The following is a 10,930-nucleotide window of genomic DNA, read 5'->3' as shown; positions in this document are numbered from 1 at the left end:
GTTAAAAAAAATCATTTTCAAAATGGGTTTTCTTCTCAGAACTGCTTTCATTTGTTTTCTGAAATACAAAAAAAGTTATTTTTAATTGAGCTGTACACTGTGCATTCACGTCATATCTCAATTAACTAACAGAATTAATATGTTCAACATAAGCACTGAAATAGTTACGCACATAACCATAATGACATATTCAGATACCTAATGCGAATAGAACAGATTTGTTCAACATTCTGAATAATATAGTGGTTATTCATTTTCATTATATACTTTATTTACTTCATTATAAACTATATATTATTTATATATAACAGTTGTATTTAACCCAAACTTCCTACTTATCAAGAATAATTAGGATACTGTTCATATTCTTTTATAACTTAAGTTTAAACATATTGGCATATAACTTAAAACAGTAACTAATACATATGAAATGTAACCATATATCCAGCCATCCAACTTGCAAACATCTTACATGTGTGTTATTCTGTCTTTAATATTATTTCCAATAAAATTATTTTGCTACTGGCCTTTTTATACACATACAACGGAATGTCGCATATCCGACCATCACATAACCAACTTAATCAATTAACCGCCTCGCTAAATAAATAAATAAATATTAAAAGTAGGCTACGAGAGTAATGGCATTGGCATCAAATGCAGCTTCCGCGATGGAAACAGAAAGAAAGCGTTATAGCAATCAGCCTTTTGGTGCGTTCCCCTTTAAGAGAGGTGGGCTGTGTGCATGTGGCAGTCAGCTGTGTGTAGCAGTGACGTTTCAATACACCAGTCGAGAAAGCTTTTTTTTGTGCAGTGTGTTTATATGATGGAGTACACGCTTTGTAGCTTTGAAATGCATTTGAATTAAACAAAGCAAGCTTCATAAACGCAATGCTTACCAGCCTTTTGTTTAAAACAGCTGAAGCAATATTCAAAACAAGCTGCTTATTGGCTGTTGGCAATATCAAGAAAGAGCACAAAGTACCGTGACAGAGATATTAAGGGACTTGTGGAGTTAAGAAATAAGCCATCAGATGCAGGTTACTGTACATTTACCATTTGTTTTGTATTTTTTTTTTTTTTTTAAAAAGCTTAGCGTGGAGATGGCTTATAGCAAACCACATAGCAACACTGTGTATTGTAGCCTAATTAATCTCATTTACTTTTAAAAAAAATGTCCCCATGTTTAAAGCAGTTTGCGTGTTGTTTTTGTTCATGAACCTATTTTTGGATGTGTAAATGCTTTTTCTATACATGTTCGCAAATCCGACTTTTCACATATCTACCATGGGTTGTGTGACTATCACCTCCGCTAAACAGGTCAGTGAGCTGCAGGCTCTGTCAATACACAGTTCCTGTATGCGCGTTTGTGACAAAGGAAACAAGTTATCGTTACGTACGAATCCTGCTTTCCTCGCTAAGGTGGTTACGGCTTTCCACTTAAACCAGTCAGTGGAACTACAGACTTTCCATTCCCCCTCCTTTTTCTTCAGAGGAGGATCGGAGATTAAACTACCTCTGCTCGGTTTGGGCATTTAGAAGTTATGTTGACAGGGCGAGAGCGCTGAGTCAGTCTGACCAGCTATTCGTCTCTCATGGTGTACGGACCATGGGTCAGGCCCTCTGTGATAGAGAGAGAAAGAATCAATGCTGTAAATCTCCCTCCCAACCAGAAAGGGCGCTGTGTAAAGGTGAGGGTACGCTGCCTCCTAGATGTGCCACCTTGATGGTAGATGGAAACCAGAAGGTAACCAGATTAGGAGGGGCGCGTAGTTGCAAGTACTCAGGACGAATCCATTGCGATCAGCCGCGGGGCAGCCCTCCATTGGAGAAACCATGGCGACACGTTGATTGCAGGGAGGAGTTTGGTAGGTACAAAGGGGAAGCAGTTACATCAATACCTACTCTTGCGCTGAGAAACTGAGCCACCAGCTGGAGCTCTGTGTTTTTGGATTACATGTTGTTTGTTTTGTGTTTTCAGAGGCGGAGTAGGAGCAAGGGACTGCAGTCACGGAGCCAGTTCCAGACCACAGAGCACTACCTTCCCTTCACTAACATCAGCACACCCCGTGTGGATTACAGAGCACTTTCGTGCACAGGACACTCGGGATTTCATTGTGGACACTTTCTGTTTGTTTTTTGTGTTTTTGTTTGGCCTGTCAGCCAGCTGTGTTTCCCCCGATACCATCGCTGGTAAAGGGGAGGTTTATTTTAATAAACACAGTCATTTGGGAGAAATACTGTTTCGGGACTGTTTATTTATTCATTACACCACTCGCATCCGTCACACCCTCTCAAAGCAATGACTGTCTCACTGGATTGTGGACACAGTTTTGATTACATATACTAATGCTGGCCTAACCCCACCAGTGTGGATGGCCGCTACCAGTGGAATGGCTATGTCATGGGCTCTCTTTAGAGGAGCCTCATTGACTGACATACAGACGTGCTCAAATTTGTTGGTACCCTTACAGCTCATTGAAATAATGCTTCATTCCTCTTGAAAAGTGATGAAATTAAAAGCTATTTTATCATGTATACTTGCATGCCTTTGGTATGTCATAGAATAAAGCAAAGAAGCTGTGAAAAGAGATGAATTATTGCTTATTCTACAAAGATATTCTAAAATGGCCTGGACACATTTGTTGGTACCCCTTAGAAAAGATAATAAATAATTGGATTATAGTGATATTTCAAACTAATTAGTTTCTTTAATTAGTATCACACATGTCTCCAATCTTGTAATCAGTCATTCAGCCTATTTAAATGGAGAAAAGTAGTCACTGTGCTGTTTGGTATCATTGTGTGCACCACACTGAACATGGCCCATTGAAAACAAAGGAGATAGTTGTCTGAGGAGATCAGAAAGAAAATAATAGACAAGCATGGTAAAGGTACAAGACCATCTCCAAGCAGCCTGATGTTCCTGTGACAACAGTTGCAAATATTATTAAGAAGTTTAAGGTCCATGGAACTGTAGCCAACCTCCCTGGGCGCGGCCGCAAGAGGAAAATCGACCCCAGAGTGAACAGAAGGATAGTGCGAATGGTAGAAAAAGAACCAAGGATAACTGCCAAAGAGATACAAGCTGAACTCCAAGGTGAAGGTACGTCAGTTTCTGATCGCACCATCCGTCGCTTTTTGAGCGAAAGTGGGCTCCATGGAAGAAGACCCAGGAGGACTCCACTTTTGAAAGAAAAACATAAAAAAGCCAGACTGGAATTTACTAAAATGCATATTGACAAGCAACAATCCTTCTGGGAGAATGTCCTTTGGACAGATGAGTCAAAACTGGAGCTTTTTGGCAAGTCACATCAGCTCTATGTTCACAGACGAAAAAATGAAGCTTTCAAAGAAAAGAACACCATACCTACAGTGAAACATGGAGGAGGCTCGGTTATGTTTTGGGGCTGCTTTGCTGCACCTTGCACAGGGTGCCTTGAATCTGTGCAGGGCACAATGAAATCTCAAGACTATCAAGGCATTCTGGAGCGAAACGTACTGCCCAGTGTCAGAAAGCTCTGTCTCAGTCGCAGGTCATGGGTCCTCCAACAGGATAATGACCCAAAACACACAGCTAAAAGCACCCAAGAATGGATAAGAACAAAACATTGGACTATTCTGAAGTTGCTTTCTATGAGTCCTGATCTGAATCTTATCGAACATCTATGGAAAGAGCTGAAACTTGCAGTCTGGAGAAGGCACCCATCAAACCTGAGACAGCTGGAGCAGTTTGCTCAGGAAGAGTGGGCCAAACTACCTGTTAACAGGTGCAGAAGTCTCATTGAGAGCTACAGAAAACGTTTGATTGCAGTGATTGCCTCTAAAGGTTGTGCAACAAAATATTAGGTTAGCGGTCCCATCATTTTTGTCCATGCCATTTTCATTTGTTTTCTTATTTACAATATTATGTTGAATAAAAAATCAAAAGCAAAGTCTGATTTCTATTAAATATGGAATAAACAATGGTGGATGCCAATTACTTTTGTCAGTTTCAAGTTATTTCAGAGAAAATTGTGCATTCTTCGTTTTTTGTGGAGGGGCACCAACAAATTTGAGTACGTCTGTATGTACTGCTGCTAACTGGGCTACACCACATACTTTCATCAGGTTCTACCGACTTAACATGGTAGATCCCTCTAAGCCTTCATTAGGCACAAGGGTCTTTGAGGTTGCACACTCGCACCGCTAACTGTGGTTTTGTGGGTTCGAGTCATCCCTTGTCTGCTGTCTAAGCTCACTCTCCTTTGCGATGGCTTTGGTATTCTTTTCCCAAAAGTATTGTTGGTGGTCATTTTCGAATTGAAAGGGAATGTCAGGTTACAGATGTAACCCTGGTTCCCTGCAAGAGATGACAACCACCAACCTGGAAGGTCGCATCGGTCAATTTCGCGGGTTCGATGCAAAAGAGGAAGTGAGCTCCGTGGAGTGACTATTTGTTTCCTCGGTAGGCGGTACCAAGGACATCACTCCCCAGAGGAGCCTATCGGCAGCTCTGACATAAAATGCTCAGTAAATACCTGACCTGTGGCAGGCATGTCCCAAAAGTATTGTTGTTGGTCATCTTCTCTTTCAGGGAACCACGGTTACATCTGTAACCTAACCTTTTATCATTTGCGCAAACACTACCCTCTAGTGGTGGAGAGCTGTAATAAACTAATAATTAAGCCTTGCAGCACTTAACATTCTCCAGCTTGATACAGTGTACTATAGTGTTTCTATATGTTTGTCCAATTCCTTTTAGTACACTTGCAAGTCCTTAATTTAAAACCCAGTTACTTATGTGTTAACAAGTGTGTTTGTTGTTTTCTGAAGATAAAATAGTTTTGTGTTTCCTTTATTTAAACCTCAAGTTACTTATATGTCACAGTGTCACAAGTATAAACTCAATAGTTTCCACAGGATACTGTCGCCATCTGGTGGCTATTAATGGCAAAGCCTCTGGTAACATTAATCAATTGCAGCTCTGGATTTTAACAACATTTCATTTTTAATTATAGAATGTTACATTTTATTAGCATAATGCCTATACTTTGATGTGACCTATATTAATGAACACACACAAAATAAAACAATTCAAAAATGCAATTGTCTTTAGAGTCTGTATGCCTGTTTGATGGCAGCATTAGGAATACTGTTAAAAAATAAATAAATAAAACAGAGCTTGTAGACAACATTAGTGGTCTCCTATTAGTAGCAAGATTTTAAATGTTGGGCTTCTGCAGTGACAAGTTTAACGAGATATGAGCCATTAGCCAAAATATGTGTGTACTTGGCTTGAATCTATTTTTATATACCACTGAAGCACAACAGATTTTTTTGTTTTGCTTTGACACTGAGTGGAAATGATTTCTTCCCTGAGAGACCTACCTGACATCGAATTGAGATGTCAAATTGCAGCATTATACTGTACTTTTAGCTTTCACATTGTACTTGACGTGACACCTGCAAACCTTATGAAATGACTTCCAGTCACAATACAGAAAGATACTGCATTGTGACTTGCTGAGCGTGTACACAGGGTGCCTAAGGGTGGGAAGTTGTTTGCCCATGTACCCCACTCAGACCCCTTGTTTACTAAACACCTTGGAATCCCTGAGTAGACAATCACCCCTTCTTCAATAATAAACAACAGCTTTTATTAAGCAAGATGCCCCACCAGTGCAGAGGCACTCTGGATCTTCTCCTTTTGCTATGGGTGCAGAATAACTGGGTGGGATGTTTGTCCTTCTTTACCTCAAAATATAGTATCTTCAGTGGTGAGTGCCAAGATACGAATCACACTGAATGCTGTGCCAGTCCTGGAAGTCAGCACTGCACAAACTTTGGGGATTATTAAGAACAAATATCCTACCCAGTTAGTCAACCACAGCAATTATCTATGCAGGGATACCATGACATTTAGTAAGTAAGGGGTCTGGTTGAGTTAAAAGGGGTAATACAATCCCCAGTCATTCTGTTGCAAGGCTGCTGTCCCAATATTTTCGACTTGGCAGTGTGTATTAATATTTGATTTTGTCAGAAACATTTTGTGGATCCATACCATCATATGAGATACCAGACACCAAGAAGAGCATTACAGTACTTTCTATTTCAGATGATTACAAAGCATGAATCAGCAGTTCAGAAAAAAGGTTAGGAACGGTCTTGTTTTATACCTAAAAGTGTTGATAAATTTGCAATGTAACTTTGCATTTTTCTACTTTACCATGGTTTACCACAGATTTTACAATAACCCATTAAGGATTTGCTATGGTTCCTTTATATTGATTTCCCAGAAGACCAAACTTCAATCCACACAGGAAAAACGCATGCACTAATACAGAGCATGTGAACTATTCTCTTGGTAACTTTCTTATTGTTATGCACATTTTACGCTCCATGTTTGAAACTATTCTACAATCCTTACCATCTGATTAATATACATCTGTATCCAGTAAGTTGCATAACTATAAATGGTACTGCATAACTCTAATGAAGAATTAATCCAGAATGAATACTTAGTTTTTTTCCTCCTGCATCTAAATATCAATTTCAATTGCATGGTTGTGGTATTATATATAAACAGATCAATTAAACAAGAAGAAGAAAAAAAGTGATCAACTCACTGCACATGTTTTAGTCTAAAGCCTGAACAGAACTCTCAAATAATCCAATGTACTGGGTGTTAGTAGAAGTGTGATTATATAGCATAGTCTGACTTCTGCATATCCACAATTCAGGTAAAAACCAAATCTTCAGCACAACAGGACTAAGGTAAGGTCATTCATTTGAAATCCCTGGTCATCATTCCTTTAAAACACGGGCTTTCAAAATAATTTAAAAATGTGCAATTTATTAATAGGTTGGAGCTTGAAAGCTTTAAAAAAGTCATTAATGGATATTATCAAATACATTTTCCTGTTGGTAACTGGCTTTACCAAAATAAATGTACTGTATTACCAAATCCCAATGTTACATAGCGCAGGAGGGTCAGCATTGTCAAAGCTACTATTTCAGTGCCACACTTTAATTTAACTTACACAACAACCTATTTAAATCTTCTTTAGATAGCAGTTTTATAATAACTTGTCTTCAGGGTCACAGATGTAACAGCTTGTAGTTTTACATTATTCTAAGCCATAAGTTTACATATAATAGAATTTATTGGCCTGTAGTTACCTGGTTCGGTTTTGTCTTCCTTTTTGTGGATCGGTATGACGTTTGCAATTCTCCAGTCTGTTGAACCCCTGTGTCAAGAGACTGTTGCATGATCTTGGTTAGGGGTTTGCAAATAACTTCTTTCATTTCTTTCAGTACTATTGGGAGGATCTCAGCCGGTCCAGGGGATTTGTTTATTTTAAGAGCTCCTAGTCCCTTTAACACGTCTGCCTCTGTTATGCTAAAGTTATTTAAAACTGGACAGGAACAGGTCGACATGTGGGGCATGTTGTCCGTATCCTCCTTTGTAAAAACTTGTGAAAAGTAATCATTGAATATATTTGCTATTTTTTTCTCTTCATCTATGATGTTGCCATTTGTATTGCTTAAACATTTTACTTCCTCTTTGAATGTTCTTTTGTTGTTATAATATTGGAAAAAAATTTTATGAATTGGTTTTAGACCCCTTGGCAATGTTCATTTCTATCTCTCTTTCTAACTTCCTTTTTGACTTGCGTTTGCAGTTCCAAGTACTCTTTCTGTGTACTTTGTTCTTGGTCCCTTTTAAATGCTCTGTAAAGTGCCTTTTTTCACTGAATATTTTTTTATTGATTTATTAAACCAGTTTGTCCATTTTGTTTCAGATTTTGATTAGTCTACTTTTGGGATGTAATTGTTTTGCACCTCTAGTACTACATTTTTTAAAAATAGCCATACTTTTCTGTGGATGTTTTCTCTGTTTTACTCCAATCTGCTTCTGTTAGTCTCTGTTTCATTCCTTCATAGTTTGCCTTTTTAAAAGTGTAAACCTTAGCTTTAGTCATTACTTTTGGGGGTTTAAAAAGCCCTTCAAAAGAGACCATGTCGTGATCTGAGTTTGCCAATGGTTCTCTGACCTCTGTTTTAGTTATTCTGTCTTCATAGCAGTTATACACAATATATATATATATATATATATATATATATATATATATATATATATATATATATTGTGTGGGTGTGGGTGTGGGTGTAGAGCAGGTGGACTTTTAAAAGTTGCAAATTGATTTTTGGAAGACTGTCCACTCCCAGCACAATTCTCTAGACAAGCTCAAAGCCAGATAAAGGCAGATTTAGCAAAACCACTCAATACAAGGTCAACAGAACCCTGAACACACTCTGAATGATGGCACACACCAGAAAGTAGTAAGAGGGATGTGAAATAAAATGTAAATGCTTACGCTTTAAATAACTGGTGAGATACAGATTTGTGATTGGACTTTGTAATATAATTGTAAATTCATATGGTAGGAATTAGATTTTTTTTTGCTTAACAGCTAAAATATTCTTCATGAGTCAGTATAGCCCAGTTTGTTAATTTTACAGTAATACAGTGCGATAGCAGTCAACCTTGTAATCAAGTTAAATTAACTTTTTTTTTTCAGTCACTCAGTCATATATACTGAGACTTTATGTATTACTCTCTTGATAAAGGGGAAGCGAGTGCTAAAGCCTATAGATTCCGAGGGTCCTTAACAATGAAGGTTCTGTTTGACAAGATTTAAAATATGGAGATTTCATTACACCAGCTGAAAAGGAATAGTTACGGAATGCTACATTTACAGACTCATTTTTACTTCAAATGTATAAATCATTGGAACACTTCCAGATGCTCCAGTTGCCAGTCATGTTTTTTTTTTTTTCAAGTTAAATATAATATTTTCGTTGGGGACGTGCCAACCACGACATCAGTCCTAAACATTCAATAGTGTTTCTGTAGCTGATGTTTCCTAGTAACATGTGCAAATAGGAAATAATAATGTAACTACATGGTTTTAGCAGAGCACATGAGCATCAATCTGCAGCCAGTGGAAGGCTATGGAATTGTATTGTTACTTTAACACAGTACAGTAAATGCATCGATCCTCCTTCTTTTAATTTACCACAGGCCTGTGTAGTTTATAACATGCAACTGAATGAAAGTAAAACTTTACAAGTGATAAGGGTTCGGGCAGTCTCAAACCACTTCCTGATAATTCATGCATCACATAACCTGTCTGCCCAGGCACTCATTCTGGCAGTTTGAAAGCTCTCTGAGGTCCTCAGACTTAGGCTGTGAATTATTAAAACTGTCAAACTCGTTGGAGCCCTCGAAAGAGGCTTTAAATAGGCAGTGTCGGGGTGAAACTAGACTGACATGCAGGCCCTCCTTCTGCACAGAAAACATCCATTAAGAATGAATTTGCAGGTCTTGCACATCACTTTTAAGGAAGTCCCTTTGAGAAATACAGAGCAGCACACTCTGCACCCAACATTGACATTTCACCTGGGCCTTCTCCTCTTCTCACCTAGCATTCTGTATAAAGGACCAGTTAAGTTTGATGTGTCACAAAGTTCAATTTTATGATTTTGTTAATTATTCCTATTAGCATCTGAGATTGTGTTCTTTTGCAGATAGTGTGTTACATGCTACAAGCAATGAATGATAGCAGGTGATCTATACTGTGCTTCTGTCTGGTTTCTTTAAGGGGGGTCTTGGTTTAATATTATTAATCTGTGAAGTATTTGTAATTTCTGATAGCCTGAACTGCAACTAGTTTGCCCCTTTCCCAGGACAATGAAAAAATATAATAATAATAATAATAAAAAAAACCTGTAATGCCGATTCAGTAGTTTGTAGTTTAAGATGGTTTCCTTGGACTTTACTACAAATCCCAGAATGCACTGGGTTTGAGGTCACTTCCAAAGCTATTCCCCTGTGAAAAAAAATACAATTCTTAAAAATCTGGTTACAACAGTGCAAGACTATGGGGTTTCAATACAATCAAAACGTTTGTCTAACTAAAAATTCAGTCAAAATTGATTGCTGAACAAAGTCTGATGCTCAATATTTAGAGAAAATAAGGAAAATAGGTTGTGTTTGAGGGATGACACTGTTAAGAAACCTTTATTCGTGACTAGAATTGATTTTGTTTCTTTTAATGGGGCAGTCAACATAGAATGTTGCCATTTAAATCCACATTGCAAACACAGACAGCTTTTAGACCAGAAGCAATACTGCCCTACATATGAAACAGTTGAGTTGACAGTGGACACAGGCTTCAAAACCTGCAAAGTGAAAAAAACAAAACAAAAACATCCACAAATTGATTTGAAACACAGGTTATGCACCGGCATAACAGCCAGCTTCTACTGTCTGATAGAGGCGTGCTATAGCAGGAAGCTGATTGGCTGACACTACTAAATTGTTTTCTAAATATTTATTGTACTCTTATGTATGTTGAAGGAAATCCTGATTGTAAGGATAGATAAAATGAGTGTGATAAATGGTTAGCAATCTGAGAAACAGTTTAACAGTAAATACCATTAAAGCACAGCTTTATCAATATTGAACAATACTGTACAGTTTGAGCCATTCCAGGTTTTCCTGTGACAAATCAATAGAAACAACAGTAACAGTAAACAGATGGCCTGCATCTCTCTCACAGCGATGACGTAAAGGTGCATGACAGTGCAATAGAGTGTACTGTAGTCAAGGTTAAGACCAGCCAGAGAAACAAAGGCCCTTACTGAGCAGAGGAGGGGGAGGGTCACTAATTCATCCATACTCCCTGAGAAATACAGTGGTGATCTTCAGGTGGAAAAGCTTTTCATAACCTCTGAAAAGTGAGCACAACTTTTGAAACATAGGCACTAAGTGCAACTGTAATAAATGAACAACAGCCCTCCAGACAATGTCTAAAATGGGATGGATTATTGTTTGTGATATATGTATCACCTCAGTCATTGCTGAAACTATTACATACAGTAT

The sequence above is a fragment of the Acipenser ruthenus genome, chromosome 3 (assembly GCF_902713425.1).
Source record: "Acipenser ruthenus chromosome 3, fAciRut3.2 maternal haplotype, whole genome shotgun sequence".
Lineage (NCBI taxonomy): Eukaryota > Metazoa > Chordata > Actinopteri > Acipenseriformes > Acipenseridae > Acipenser > Acipenser ruthenus.
Note: the sequence above shows the minus strand (reverse complement) of the source record.